The sequence below is a fragment of the Ambystoma mexicanum genome, chromosome 1q, assembly GCF_040938575.1.
Source record: "Ambystoma mexicanum isolate Mex_15411 chromosome 1q, UKY_AmexF1_1, whole genome shotgun sequence".
NCBI lineage: Eukaryota > Metazoa > Chordata > Amphibia > Caudata > Ambystomatidae > Ambystoma > Ambystoma mexicanum.
This window is the reverse complement of record NC_090922.1, coordinates 592,828,364-592,841,048: the sequence shown is the minus strand read 5'-3', so window position 1 is coordinate 592,841,048 and position 12,685 is coordinate 592,828,364. Positions and strand designations below refer to the sequence as shown.

The following is a 12,685-nucleotide window of genomic DNA, read 5'->3' as shown; positions in this document are numbered from 1 at the left end:
CAGGCGTTCGTCAGCCGATCGGGGCCCGGGCCCAAACCCCTGCCCACTGGGGCCATATCCTCCTGGATGCTAGCTTGGAGCCAGCCTCTGCTGGCTCACCAGCAGGTGGCGACAGCAGCAAGCATTAGCTAAAGGCTCCCCCCTCTGGCTACCACTGCAAGGCATCAGCCTGGCTGTGCTGCGAGGACCCCTGCAAAGGCTGACTGACAGCTGGGGGGTGCAAGCCAACAGCTGAAAAGCAGGCTTTGCGCTTTCATTTGCTCTGTTTCTTTTTAACCAGCATAGGTAACCCTGCACTTGGCAGGGCTTCAAAAAATTGAGTGAAACTCTTTAATGTTCCTCTCCACGGAAATCTTTAGTAAAAGGCGAAAGATTTATTCGGTTTGAAGAGAAACCAGAGTATGCGCTCTAGTGGCCCCGACTGCGGCCGCAAAAAATGCAACACCTCACTAGCTCAGGGTGACTTAGTGAAGCAGTGCACACGATGACGCTTTTTGAGATGAAGCGAATGGAGAATGCTATCGGGCTCCGAACCCGTGGCAGAATGACTTTATTTGCAAGCAATCCCATCCAAAGTCATGAAACCTGGCAGGGGATTGTGGGTATGCAAATTTCTCCAGACCGCAGGCCATGTGACATTGGCCAAAAGGCAGGCAGAGTCTGCCTTTGCCTGAGGACTCCCCTCGTTTACATAAGGTCTAGGGCTTCTGGGAGGCAGGCGTGAGATTTTCTTTTGGGCCCCAGAGATGGGGCTCCTCCCCCAGGATGTTGAAGAAGCAGCCCGCTCTCTCCTTTCTCAGGACACAGGGATCATTTTCCGCCCTCACCCTGTCTTGCACGGGTGCTGGGCCTCCTGGGCTGCCAGCGGGCAAAGAACGGCGTTTGTCAGGCGTTCGTCAGCCGATCGGGGCCCGGGCCCAAACCCCTGCCCACTGGGGCCATATCCTCCTGGATGCTAGCTTGGAGCCAGCCTCTGCTGGCTCACCAGCAGGTGGCGACAGCAGCAAGCATTAGCTAAAGGCTCCCCCCTCTGGCTACCACTGCAAAGCATCAGCCTGGCTGTGCTGCGAGGACCCCTGCAAAGGCTGACTGACAGCTGGGGGGTGCAAGCCAACAGCTGAAAAGCAGGCTTTGCGCTTTCATTTGCTCTGTTTCTTTTTTTTTTTAACCAGCATAGGTAACCCTGCACTTGGCAGGGCTTCAAAAAATTGAGTGAAACTCTTTAATGTTCCTCTCCACGGAAATCTTTAGTAAAAGGCGAAAGATTTATTCGGTTTGAAGAGAAACCAGAGTATGCGCTCTAGTGGCCCCGACTGCGGCCGCAAAAAATGCAACACCTCACTAGCTCAGGGTGACTTAGTGAAGCAGTGCACACGATGACGCTTTTTGAGATGAAGCGAATGGAGAATGCTATCGGGCTCCGAACCCGTGGCAGAATGACTTTATTTGCAAGCAATCCCATCCAAAGTCATGAAACCTGGCAGGGGATTGTGGGTATGCAAATTTCTCCAGACCGCAGGCCATGTGACATTGGCCAAAAGGCAGGCAGAGTCTGCCTTTGCCTGAGGACTCCCCTCGTTTACATAAGGTCTAGGGCTTCTGGGAGGCAGGCGTGAGATTTTCTTTTGGGCCCCAGAGATGGGGCTCCTCCCCCAGGATGTTGAAAAAGCAGCCCGCTCTCTCCTTTCTCAGGACACAGGGGTCATTTTCCGCCCTCACCCTGTCTTGCACGGGTGCTGGGCCTCCTGGGCTGCCAGGTTCTTTTGCCCGCCAGGGCAAAGCCCGCCGGGCAAAGGACGGCGTTTGTCAGGCGTTTGTCAGCCGATCGGGGCCCGGGCCCAAACCCCTGCCCACTGGGGCCATATCCTCCTGGATGCTAGCTTGGAGCCAGCCTCTGCTGGCTCACCAGCAGGTGGCGACAGCAGCAAGCATTAGCTAAAGGCTCCCCCCTCTGGCTACCACTGCAAGGCATCAGCCTGGCTGTGCTGCGAGGACCCCTGCAAAGGCTGACTGACAGCTGGGGGGTGCAAGCCAACAGCTGAAAAGCAGGCTTTGCGCTTTCATTTGCTCTGTTTCTTTTTTTTTATAACCAGCATAGGTAACCCTGCACTTGGCAGGGCTTCAAAAAATTGAGTGAAACTCTTTAATGTTCCTCTCCACGGAAATCTTTAGTAAAAGGCGAAAGATTTATTCGGTTTGAAGAGAAACCAGAGTATGCGCTCTAGTGGCCCCGACTGCGGCCGCAAAAAATGCAACACCTCACTAGCTCAGGGTGACTTAGTGAAGCAGTGCACACAATGACGCTTTTTGAGATGAAGCGAATGGAGAATGCTATCGGGCTCCGAACCCGTGGCAGAATGACTTTATTTGCAAGCAATCCCATCCAAAGTCATGAAACCTGGCAGGGGATTGTGGGTATGCAAATTTCTCCAGACCGCAGGCCATGTGACATTGGCCAAAAGGCAGGCAGAGTCTGCCTTTGCCTGAGGACTCCCCTCGTTTACATAAGGTCTAGGGCTTCTGGGAGGCAGGCGTGAGATTTTCTTTTGGGCCCCAGAGATGGGGCTCCTCCCCCAGGATGTTGAAGAAGCAGCCCGCTCTCTCCTTTCTCAGGACACAGGGGTCATTTTCCGCCCTCACCCTGTCTTGCACGGGTGCTGGGCCTCCTGGGCTGCCAGCGGGCAAAGGACGGCGTTTGTCAGGCGTTCGTCAGCCGATCGGGGCCCGGGCCCAAACCCCTGCCCACTGGGGCCATATCCTCCTGGATGCTAGCTTGGAGCCAGCCTCTGCTGGCTCACCAGCAGGTGGCGACAGCAGCAAGCATTAGCTAAAGGCTCCCCCCTCTGGCTACCACTGCAAGGCATCAGCCTGGCTGTGCTGCGAGGACCCCTGCAAAGGCTGACTGACAGCTGGGGGGTGCAAGCCAACAGCTGAAAAGCAGGCTTTGCGCTTTCATTTGCTCTGTTTCTTTTTAACCAGCATAGGTAACCCTGCACTTGGCAGGGCTTCAAAAAATTGAGTGAAACTCTTTAATGTTCCTCTCCACGGAAATCTTTAGTAAAAGGCGAAAGATTTATTCGGTTTGAAGAGAAACCAGAGTATGCGCTCTAGTGGCCCCGACTGCGGCCGCAAAAAATGCAACACCTCACTAGCTCAGGGTGACTTAGTGAAGCAGTGCACACGATGACGCTTTTTGAGATGAAGCGAATGGAGAATGCTATCGGGCTCCGAACCCGTGGCAGAATGACTTTATTTGCAAGCAATCCCATCCAAAGTCATGAAACCTGGCAGGGGATTGTGGGTATGCAAATTTCTCCAGACCGCAGGCCATGTGACATTGGCCAAAAGGCAGGCAGAGTCTGCCTTTGCCTGAGGACTCCCCTCGTTTACATAAGGTCTAGGGCTTCTGGGAGGCAGGCGTGAGATTTTCTTTTGGGCCCCAGAGATGGGGCTCCTCCCCCAGGATGTTGAAGAAGCAGCCCGCTCTCTCCTTTCTCAGGACACAGGGATCATTTTCCGCCCTCACCCTGTCTTGCACGGGTGCTGGGCCTCCTGGGCTGCCAGCGGGCAAAGAACGGCGTTTGTCAGGCGTTCGTCAGCCGATCGGGGCCCGGGCCCAAACCCCTGCCCACTGGGGCCATATCCTCCTGGATGCTAGCTTGGAGCCAGCCTCTGCTGGCTCACCAGCAGGTGGCGACAGCAGCAAGCATTAGCTAAAGGCTCCCCCCTCTGGCTACCACTGCAAAGCATCAGCCTGGCTGTGCTGCGAGGACCCCTGCAAAGGCTGACTGACAGCTGGGGGGTGCAAGCCAACAGCTGAAAAGCAGGCTTTGCGCTTTCATTTGCTCTGTTTCTTTTTTTTTTTAACCAGCATAGGTAACCCTGCACTTGGCAGGGCTTCAAAAAATTGAGTGAAACTCTTTAATGTTCCTCTCCACGGAAATCTTTAGTAAAAGGCGAAAGATTTATTCGGTTTGAAGAGAAACCAGAGTATGCGCTCTAGTGGCCCCGACTGCGGCCGCAAAAAATGCAACACCTCACTAGCTCAGGGTGACTTAGTGAAGCAGTGCACACGATGACGCTTTTTGAGATGAAGCGAATGGAGAATGCTATCGGGCTCCGAACCCGTGGCAGAATGACTTTATTTGCAAGCAATCCCATCCAAAGTCATGAAACCTGGCAGGGGATTGTGGGTATGCAAATTTCTCCAGACCGCAGGCCATGTGACATTGGCCAAAAGGCAGGCAGAGTCTGCCTTTGCCTGAGGACTCCCCTCGTTTACATAAGGTCTAGGGCTTCTGGGAGGCAGGCGTGAGATTTTCTTTTGGGCCCCAGAGATGGGGCTCCTCCCCCAGGATGTTGAAAAAGCAGCCCGCTCTCTCCTTTCTCAGGACACAGGGGTCATTTTCCGCCCTCACCCTGTCTTGCACGGGTGCTGGGCCTCCTGGGCTGCCAGGTTCTTTTGCCCGCCAGGGCAAAGCCCGCCGGGCAAAGGACGGCGTTTGTCAGGCGTTCGTCAGCCGATCGGGGCCCGGGCCCAAACCCCTGCCCACTGGGGCCATATCCTCCTGGATGCTAGCTTGGAGCCAGCCTCTGCTGGCTCACCAGCAGGTGGCGACAGCAGCAAGCATTAGCTAAAGGCTCCCCCCTCTGGCTACCACTGCAAAGCATCAGCCTGGCTGTGCTGCGAGGACCCCTGCAAAGGCTGACTGACAGCTGGGGGGTGCAAGCCAACAGCTGAAAAGCAGGCTTTGCGCTTTCATTTGCTCTGTTTCTTTTTTTTTTTAACCAGCATAGGTAACCCTGCACTTGGCAGGGCTTCAAAAAATTGAGTGAAACTCTTTAATGTTCCTCTCCACGGAAATCTTTAGTAAAAGGCGAAAGATTTATTCGGTTTGAAGAGAAACCAGAGTATGCGCTCTAGTGGCCCCGACTGCGGCCGCAAAAAATGCAACACCTCACTAGCTCAGGGTGACTTAGTGAAGCAGTGCACACGATGACGCTTTTTGAGATGAAGCGAATGGAGAATGCTATCGGGCTCCGAACCCGTGGCAGAATGACTTTATTTGCAAGCAATCCCATCCAAAGTCATGAAACCTGGCAGGGGATTGTGGGTATGCAAATTTCTCCAGACCGCAGGCCATGTGACATTGGCCAAAAGGCAGGCAGAGTCTGCCTTTGCCTGAGGACTCCCCTCGTTTACATAAGGTCTAGGGCTTCTGGGAGGCAGGCGTGAGATTTTCTTTTGGGCCCCAGAGATGGGGCTCCTCCCCCAGGATGTTGAAAAAGCAGCCCGCTCTCTCCTTTCTCAGGACACAGGGGTCATTTTCCGCCCTCACCCTGTCTTGCACGGGTGCTGGGCCTCCTGGGCTGCCAGCGGGCAAAGAACGGCGTTTGTCAGGCGTTCGTCAGCCGATCGGGGCCCGGGCCCAAACCCCTGCCCACTGGGGCCATATCCTCCTGGATGCTAGCTTGGAGCCAGCCTCTGCTGGCTCACCAGCAGGTGGCGACAGCAGCAAGCATTAGCTAAAGGCTCCCCCCTCTGGCTACCACTGCAAAGCATCAGCCTGGCTGTGCTGCGAGGACCCCTGCAAAGGCTGACTGACAGCTGGGGGGTGCAAGCCAACAGCTGAAAAGCAGGCTTTGCGCTTTCATTTGCTCTGTTTCTTTTTTTTTTTAACCAGCATAGGTAACCCTGCACTTGGCAGGGCTTCAAAAAATTGAGTGAAACTCTTTAATGTTCCTCTCCATGGAAATCTTTAGTAAAAGGCGAAAGATTTATTCGGTTTGAAGAGAAACCAGAGTATGCGCTCTAGTGGCCCCGACTGCGGCCGCAAAAAATGCAACACCTCACTAGCTCAGGGTGACTTAGTGAAGCAGTGCACACGATGACGCTTTTTGAGATGAAGCGAATGGAGAATGCTATCGGGCTCCGAACCCGTGGCAGAATGACTTTATTTGCAAGCAATCCCATCCAAAGTCATGAAACCTGGCAGGGGATTGTGGGTATGCAAATTTCTCCAGACCGCAGGCCATGTGACATTGGCCAAAAGGCAGGCAGAGTCTGCCTTTGCCTGAGGACTCCCCTCGTTTACATAAGGTCTAGGGCTTCTGGGAGGCAGGCGTGAGATTTTCTTTTGGGCCCCAGAGATGGGGCTCCTCCCCCAGGATGTTGAAAAAGCAGCCCGCTCTCTCCTTTCTCAGGACACAGGGGTCATTTTCCGCCCTCACCCTGTCTTGCACGGGTGCTGGGCCTCCTGGGCTGCCAGGTTCTTTTGCCCGCCAGGGCAAAGCCCGCCGGGCAAAGGACGGCGTTTGTCAGGCGTTTGTCAGCCGATCGGGGCCCGGGCCCAAACCCCTGCCCACTGGGGCCATATCCTCCTGGATGCTAGCTTGGAGCCAGCCTCTGCTGGCTCACCAGCAGGTGGCGACAGCAGCAAGCATTAGCTAAAGGCTCCCCCCTCTGGCTACCACTGCAAGGCATCAGCCTGGCTGTGCTGCGAGGACCCCTGCAAAGGCTGACTGACAGCTGGGGGGTGCAAGCCAACAGCTGAAAAGCAGGCTTTGCGCTTTCATTTGCTCTGTTTCTTTTTTTTTATAACCAGCATAGGTAACCCTGCACTTGGCAGGGCTTCAAAAAATTGAGTGAAACTCTTTAATGTTCCTCTCCACGGAAATCTTTAGTAAAAGGCGAAAGATTTATTCGGTTTGAAGAGAAACCAGAGTATGCGCTCTAGTGGCCCCGACTGCGGCCGCAAAAAATGCAACACCTCACTAGCTCAGGGTGACTTAGTGAAGCAGTGCACACAATGACGCTTTTTGAGATGAAGCGAATGGAGAATGCTATCGGGCTCCGAACCCGTGGCAGAATGACTTTATTTGCAAGCAATCCCATCCAAAGTCATGAAACCTGGCAGGGGATTGTGGGTATGCAAATTTCTCCAGACCGCAGGCCATGTGACATTGGCCAAAAGGCAGGCAGAGTCTGCCTTTGCCTGAGGACTCCCCTCGTTTACATAAGGTCTAGGGCTTCTGGGAGGCAGGCGTGAGATTTTCTTTTGGGCCCCAGAGATGGGGCTCCTCCCCCAGGATGTTGAAGAAGCAGCCCGCTCTCTCCTTTCTCAGGACACAGGGGTCATTTTCCGCCCTCACCCTGTCTTGCACGGGTGCTGGGCCTCCTGGGCTGCCAGCGGGCAAAGGACGGCGTTTGTCAGGCGTTCGTCAGCCGATCGGGGCCCGGGCCCAAACCCCTGCCCACTGGGGCCATATCCTCCTGGATGCTAGCTTGGAGCCAGCCTCTGCTGGCTCACCAGCAGGTGGCGACAGCAGCAAGCATTAGCTAAAGGCTCCCCCCTCTGGCTACCACTGCAAGGCATCAGCCTGGCTGTGCTGCGAGGACCCCTGCAAAGGCTGACTGACAGCTGGGGGGTGCAAGCCAACAGCTGAAAAGCAGGCTTTGCGCTTTCATTTGCTCTGTTTCTTTTTAACCAGCATAGGTAACCCTGCACTTGGCAGGGCTTCAAAAAATTGAGTGAAACTCTTTAATGTTCCTCTCCACGGAAATCTTTAGTAAAAGGCGAAAGATTTATTCGGTTTGAAGAGAAACCAGAGTATGCGCTCTAGTGGCCCCGACTGCGGCCGCAAAAAATGCAACACCTCACTAGCTCAGGGTGACTTAGTGAAGCAGTGCACACGATGACGCTTTTTGAGATGAAGCGAATGGAGAATGCTATCGGGCTCCGAACCCGTGGCAGAATGACTTTATTTGCAAGCAATCCCATCCAAAGTCATGAAACCTGGCAGGGGATTGTGGGTATGCAAATTTCTCCAGACCGCAGGCCATGTGACATTGGCCAAAAGGCAGGCAGAGTCTGCCTTTGCCTGAGGACTCCCCTCGTTTACATAAGGTCTAGGGCTTCTGGGAGGCAGGCGTGAGATTTTCTTTTGGGCCCCAGAGATGGGGCTCCTCCCCCAGGATGTTGAAGAAGCAGCCCGCTCTCTCCTTTCTCAGGACACAGGGATCATTTTCCGCCCTCACCCTGTCTTGCACGGGTGCTGGGCCTCCTGGGCTGCCAGCGGGCAAAGAACGGCGTTTGTCAGGCGTTCGTCAGCCGATCGGGGCCCGGGCCCAAACCCCTGCCCACTGGGGCCATATCCTCCTGGATGCTAGCTTGGAGCCAGCCTCTGCTGGCTCACCAGCAGGTGGCGACAGCAGCAAGCATTAGCTAAAGGCTCCCCCCTCTGGCTACCACTGCAAAGCATCAGCCTGGCTGTGCTGCGAGGACCCCTGCAAAGGCTGACTGACAGCTGGGGGGTGCAAGCCAACAGCTGAAAAGCAGGCTTTGCGCTTTCATTTGCTCTGTTTCTTTTTTTTTTTAACCAGCATAGGTAACCCTGCACTTGGCAGGGCTTCAAAAAATTGAGTGAAACTCTTTAATGTTCCTCTCCACGGAAATCTTTAGTAAAAGGCGAAAGATTTATTCGGTTTGAAGAGAAACCAGAGTATGCGCTCTAGTGGCCCCGACTGCGGCCGCAAAAAATGCAACACCTCACTAGCTCAGGGTGACTTAGTGAAGCAGTGCACACGATGACGCTTTTTGAGATGAAGCGAATGGAGAATGCTATCGGGCTCCGAACCCGTGGCAGAATGACTTTATTTGCAAGCAATCCCATCCAAAGTCATGAAACCTGGCAGGGGATTGTGGGTATGCAAATTTCTCCAGACCGCAGGCCATGTGACATTGGCCAAAAGGCAGGCAGAGTCTGCCTTTGCCTGAGGACTCCCCTCGTTTACATAAGGTCTAGGGCTTCTGGGAGGCAGGCGTGAGATTTTCTTTTGGGCCCCAGAGATGGGGCTCCTCCCCCAGGATGTTGAAAAAGCAGCCCGCTCTCTCCTTTCTCAGGACACAGGGGTCATTTTCCGCCCTCACCCTGTCTTGCACGGGTGCTGGGCCTCCTGGGCTGCCAGGTTCTTTTGCCCGCCAGGGCAAAGCCCGCCGGGCAAAGGACGGCGTTTGTCAGGCGTTCGTCAGCCGATCGGGGCCCGGGCCCAAACCCCTGCCCACTGGGGCCATATCCTCCTGGATGCTAGCTTGGAGCCAGCCTCTGCTGGCTCACCAGCAGGTGGCGACAGCAGCAAGCATTAGCTAAAGGCTCCCCCCTCTGGCTACCACTGCAAAGCATCAGCCTGGCTGTGCTGCGAGGACCCCTGCAAAGGCTGACTGACAGCTGGGGGGTGCAAGCCAACAGCTGAAAAGCAGGCTTTGCGCTTTCATTTGCTCTGTTTCTTTTTTTTTTTAACCAGCATAGGTAACCCTGCACTTGGCAGGGCTTCAAAAAATTGAGTGAAACTCTTTAATGTTCCTCTCCACGGAAATCTTTAGTAAAAGGCGAAAGATTTATTCGGTTTGAAGAGAAACCAGAGTATGCGCTCTAGTGGCCCCGACTGCGGCCGCAAAAAATGCAACACCTCACTAGCTCAGGGTGACTTAGTGAAGCAGTGCACACGATGACGCTTTTTGAGATGAAGCGAATGGAGAATGCTATCGGGCTCCGAACCCGTGGCAGAATGACTTTATTTGCAAGCAATCCCATCCAAAGTCATGAAACCTGGCAGGGGATTGTGGGTATGCAAATTTCTCCAGACCGCAGGCCATGTGACATTGGCCAAAAGGCAGGCAGAGTCTGCCTTTGCCTGAGGACTCCCCTCGTTTACATAAGGTCTAGGGCTTCTGGGAGGCAGGCGTGAGATTTTCTTTTGGGCCCCAGAGATGGGGCTCCTCCCCCAGGATGTTGAAGAAGCAGCCCGCTCTCTCCTTTCTCAGGACACAGGGGTCATTTTCCGCCCTCACCCTGTCTTGCACGGGTGCTGGGCCTCCTGGGCTGCCAGCGGGCAAAGGACGGCGTTTGTCAGGCGTTCGTCAGCCGATCGGGGCCCGGGCCCAAACCCCTGCCCACTGGGGCCATATCCTCCTGGATGCTAGCTTGGAGCCAGCCTCTGCTGGCTCACCAGCAGGTGGCGACAGCAGCAAGCATTAGCTAAAGGCTCCCCCCTCTGGCTACCACTGCAAAGCATCAGCCTGGCTGTGCTGCGAGGACCCCTGCAAAGGCTGACTGACAGCTGGGGGGTGCAAGCCAACAGCTGAAAAGCAGGCTTTGCGCTTTCATTTGCTCTGTTTCTTTTTTTTTTTAACCAGCATAGGTAACCCTGCACTTGGCAGGGCTTCAAAAAATTGAGTGAAACTCTTTAATGTTCCTCTCCACGGAAATCTTTAGTAAAAGGCGAAAGATTTATTCGGTTTGAAGAGAAACCAGAGTATGCGCTCTAGTGGCCCCGACTGCGGCCGCAAAAAATGCAACACCTCACTAGCTCAGGGTGACTTAGTGAAGCAGTGCACACGATGACGCTTTTTGAGATGAAGCGAATGGAGAATGCTATCGGGCTCCGAACCCGTGGCAGAATGACTTTATTTGCAAGCAATCCCATCCAAAGTCATGAAACCTGGCAGGGGATTGTGGGTATGCAAATTTCTCCAGACCGCAGGCCATGTGACATTGGCCAAAAGGCAGGCAGAGTCTGCCTTTGCCTGAGGACTCCCCTCGTTTACATAAGGTCTAGGGCTTCTGGGAGGCAGGCGTGAGATTTTCTTTTGGGCCCCAGAGATGGGGCTCCTCCCCCAGGATGTTGAAAAAGCAGCCCGCTCTCTCCTTTCTCAGGACACAGGGGTCATTTTCCGCCCTCACCCTGTCTTGCACGGGTGCTGGGCCTCCTGGGCTGCCAGGTTCTTTTGCCCGCCAGGGCAAAGCCCGCCGGGCAAAGGACGGCGTTTGTCAGGCGTTTGTCAGCCGATCGGGGCCCGGGCCCAAACCCCTGCCCACTGGGGCCATATCCTCCTGGATGCTAGCTTGGAGCCAGCCTCTGCTGGCTCACCAGCAGGTGGCGACAGCAGCAAGCATTAGCTAAAGGCTCCCCCCTCTGGCTACCACTGCAAGGCATCAGCCTGGCTGTGCTGCGAGGACCCCTGCAAAGGCTGACTGACAGCTGGGGGGTGCAAGCCAACAGCTGAAAAGCAGGCTTTGCGCTTTCATTTGCTCTGTTTCTTTTTTTTTATAACCAGCATAGGTAACCCTGCACTTGGCAGGGCTTCAAAAAATTGAGTGAAACTCTTTAATGTTCCTCTCCACGGAAATCTTTAGTAAAAGGCGAAAGATTTATTCGGTTTGAAGAGAAACCAGAGTATGCGCTCTAGTGGCCCCGACTGCGGCCGCAAAAAATGCAACACCTCACTAGCTCAGGGTGACTTAGTGAAGCAGTGCACACAATGACGCTTTTTGAGATGAAGCGAATGGAGAATGCTATCGGGCTCCGAACCCGTGGCAGAATGACTTTATTTGCAAGCAATCCCATCCAAAGTCATGAAACCTGGCAGGGGATTGTGGGTATGCAAATTTCTCCAGACCGCAGGCCATGTGACATTGGCCAAAAGGCAGGCAGAGTCTGCCTTTGCCTGAGGACTCCCCTCGTTTACATAAGGTCTAGGGCTTCTGGGAGGCAGGCGTGAGATTTTCTTTTGGGCCCCAGAGATGGGGCTCCTCCCCCAGGATGTTGAAGAAGCAGCCCGCTCTCTCCTTTCTCAGGACACAGGGGTCATTTTCCGCCCTCACCCTGTCTTGCACGGGTGCTGGGCCTCCTGGGCTGCCAGCGGGCAAAGGACGGCGTTTGTCAGGCGTTCGTCAGCCGATCGGGGCCCGGGCCCAAACCCCTGCCCACTGGGGCCATATCCTCCTGGATGCTAGCTTGGAGCCAGCCTCTGCTGGCTCACCAGCAGGTGGCGACAGCAGCAAGCATTAGCTAAAGGCTCCCCCCTCTGGCTACCACTGCAAGGCATCAGCCTGGCTGTGCTGCGAGGACCCCTGCAAAGGCTGACTGACAGCTGGGGGGTGCAAGCCAACAGCTGAAAAGCAGGCTTTGCGCTTTCATTTGCTCTGTTTCTTTTTAACCAGCATAGGTAACCCTGCACTTGGCAGGGCTTCAAAAAATTGAGTGAAACTCTTTAATGTTCCTCTCCACGGAAATCTTTAGTAAAAGGCGAAAGATTTATTCGGTTTGAAGAGAAACCAGAGTATGCGCTCTAGTGGCCCCGACTGCGGCCGCAAAAAATGCAACACCTCACTAGCTCAGGGTGACTTAGTGAAGCAGTGCACACGATGACGCTTTTTGAGATGAAGCGAATGGAGAATGCTATCGGGCTCCGAACCCGTGGCAGAATGACTTTATTTGCAAGCAATCCCATCCAAAGTCATGAAACCTGGCAGGGGATTGTGGGTATGCAAATTTCTCCAGACCGCAGGCCATGTGACATTGGCCAAAAGGCAGGCAGAGTCTGCCTTTGCCTGAGGACTCCCCTCGTTTACATAAGGTCTAGGGCTTCTGGGAGGCAGGCGTGAGATTTTCTTTTGGGCCCCAGAGATGGGGCTCCTCCCCCAGGATGTTGAAGAAGCAGCCCGCTCTCTCCTTTCTCAGGACACAGGGATCATTTTCCGCCCTCACCCTGTCTTGCACGGGTGCTGGGCCTCCTGGGCTGCCAGCGGGCAAAGAACGGCGTTTGTCAGGCGTTCGTCAGCCGATCGGGGCCCGGGCCCAAACCCCTGCCCACTGGGGCCATATCCTCCTGGATGCTAGCTT

General features: G+C 54.7%; 14 non-coding genes across 14 annotated transcripts; all 14 read right to left on the bottom strand.

Moving 5' to 3' along the window:
• Nucleotides 1–287: 287 nt before the first annotated feature.
• On the bottom strand, nucleotides 288–403 carry LOC138564299 (U5 spliceosomal RNA). Its single transcript, XR_011300252.1, has one exon. It is a non-coding gene; the product is annotated as a U5 spliceosomal RNA (small nuclear RNA).
• Nucleotides 404–1,179: 776 nt separating this feature from the next.
• On the bottom strand, nucleotides 1,180–1,295 carry LOC138564297 (U5 spliceosomal RNA). Its single transcript, XR_011300250.1, has one exon. It is a non-coding gene; the product is annotated as a U5 spliceosomal RNA (small nuclear RNA).
• Nucleotides 1,296–2,100: 805 nt separating this feature from the next.
• LOC138564295 (U5 spliceosomal RNA) lies at nucleotides 2,101–2,216 on the bottom strand. The gene has a single exon (XR_011300248.1). It is a non-coding gene; the product is annotated as a U5 spliceosomal RNA (small nuclear RNA).
• A 770-nt stretch (nucleotides 2,217–2,986) lies between these two features.
• On the bottom strand, nucleotides 2,987–3,102 carry LOC138564294 (U5 spliceosomal RNA). Its single transcript, XR_011300247.1, has one exon. It is a non-coding gene; the product is annotated as a U5 spliceosomal RNA (small nuclear RNA).
• A 776-nt stretch (nucleotides 3,103–3,878) lies between these two features.
• On the bottom strand, nucleotides 3,879–3,994 carry LOC138564293 (U5 spliceosomal RNA). The gene has a single exon (XR_011300246.1). It is a non-coding gene; the product is annotated as a U5 spliceosomal RNA (small nuclear RNA).
• Nucleotides 3,995–4,799: 805 nt separating this feature from the next.
• On the bottom strand, nucleotides 4,800–4,915 carry LOC138564291 (U5 spliceosomal RNA). Its single transcript, XR_011300245.1, has one exon. It is a non-coding gene; the product is annotated as a U5 spliceosomal RNA (small nuclear RNA).
• A 776-nt stretch (nucleotides 4,916–5,691) lies between these two features.
• On the bottom strand, nucleotides 5,692–5,807 carry LOC138565170 (U5 spliceosomal RNA). The gene has a single exon (XR_011301078.1). It is a non-coding gene; the product is annotated as a U5 spliceosomal RNA (small nuclear RNA).
• Nucleotides 5,808–6,612: 805 nt separating this feature from the next.
• On the bottom strand, nucleotides 6,613–6,728 carry LOC138564290 (U5 spliceosomal RNA). The gene has a single exon (XR_011300244.1). It is a non-coding gene; the product is annotated as a U5 spliceosomal RNA (small nuclear RNA).
• A 770-nt stretch (nucleotides 6,729–7,498) lies between these two features.
• LOC138564289 (U5 spliceosomal RNA) lies at nucleotides 7,499–7,614 on the bottom strand. The gene has a single exon (XR_011300243.1). It is a non-coding gene; the product is annotated as a U5 spliceosomal RNA (small nuclear RNA).
• A 776-nt stretch (nucleotides 7,615–8,390) lies between these two features.
• Nucleotides 8,391–8,506, bottom strand: LOC138564288 (U5 spliceosomal RNA). The gene has a single exon (XR_011300242.1). It is a non-coding gene; the product is annotated as a U5 spliceosomal RNA (small nuclear RNA).
• An 805-nt stretch (nucleotides 8,507–9,311) lies between these two features.
• Nucleotides 9,312–9,427, bottom strand: LOC138564287 (U5 spliceosomal RNA). The gene has a single exon (XR_011300241.1). It is a non-coding gene; the product is annotated as a U5 spliceosomal RNA (small nuclear RNA).
• Nucleotides 9,428–10,203: 776 nt separating this feature from the next.
• On the bottom strand, nucleotides 10,204–10,319 carry LOC138564286 (U5 spliceosomal RNA). The gene has a single exon (XR_011300240.1). It is a non-coding gene; the product is annotated as a U5 spliceosomal RNA (small nuclear RNA).
• Nucleotides 10,320–11,124: 805 nt separating this feature from the next.
• Nucleotides 11,125–11,240, bottom strand: LOC138564285 (U5 spliceosomal RNA). Its single transcript, XR_011300239.1, has one exon. It is a non-coding gene; the product is annotated as a U5 spliceosomal RNA (small nuclear RNA).
• Nucleotides 11,241–12,010: 770 nt separating this feature from the next.
• LOC138564283 (U5 spliceosomal RNA) lies at nucleotides 12,011–12,126 on the bottom strand. Its single transcript, XR_011300237.1, has one exon. It is a non-coding gene; the product is annotated as a U5 spliceosomal RNA (small nuclear RNA).
• Nucleotides 12,127–12,685: the final 559 nt, after the last annotated feature.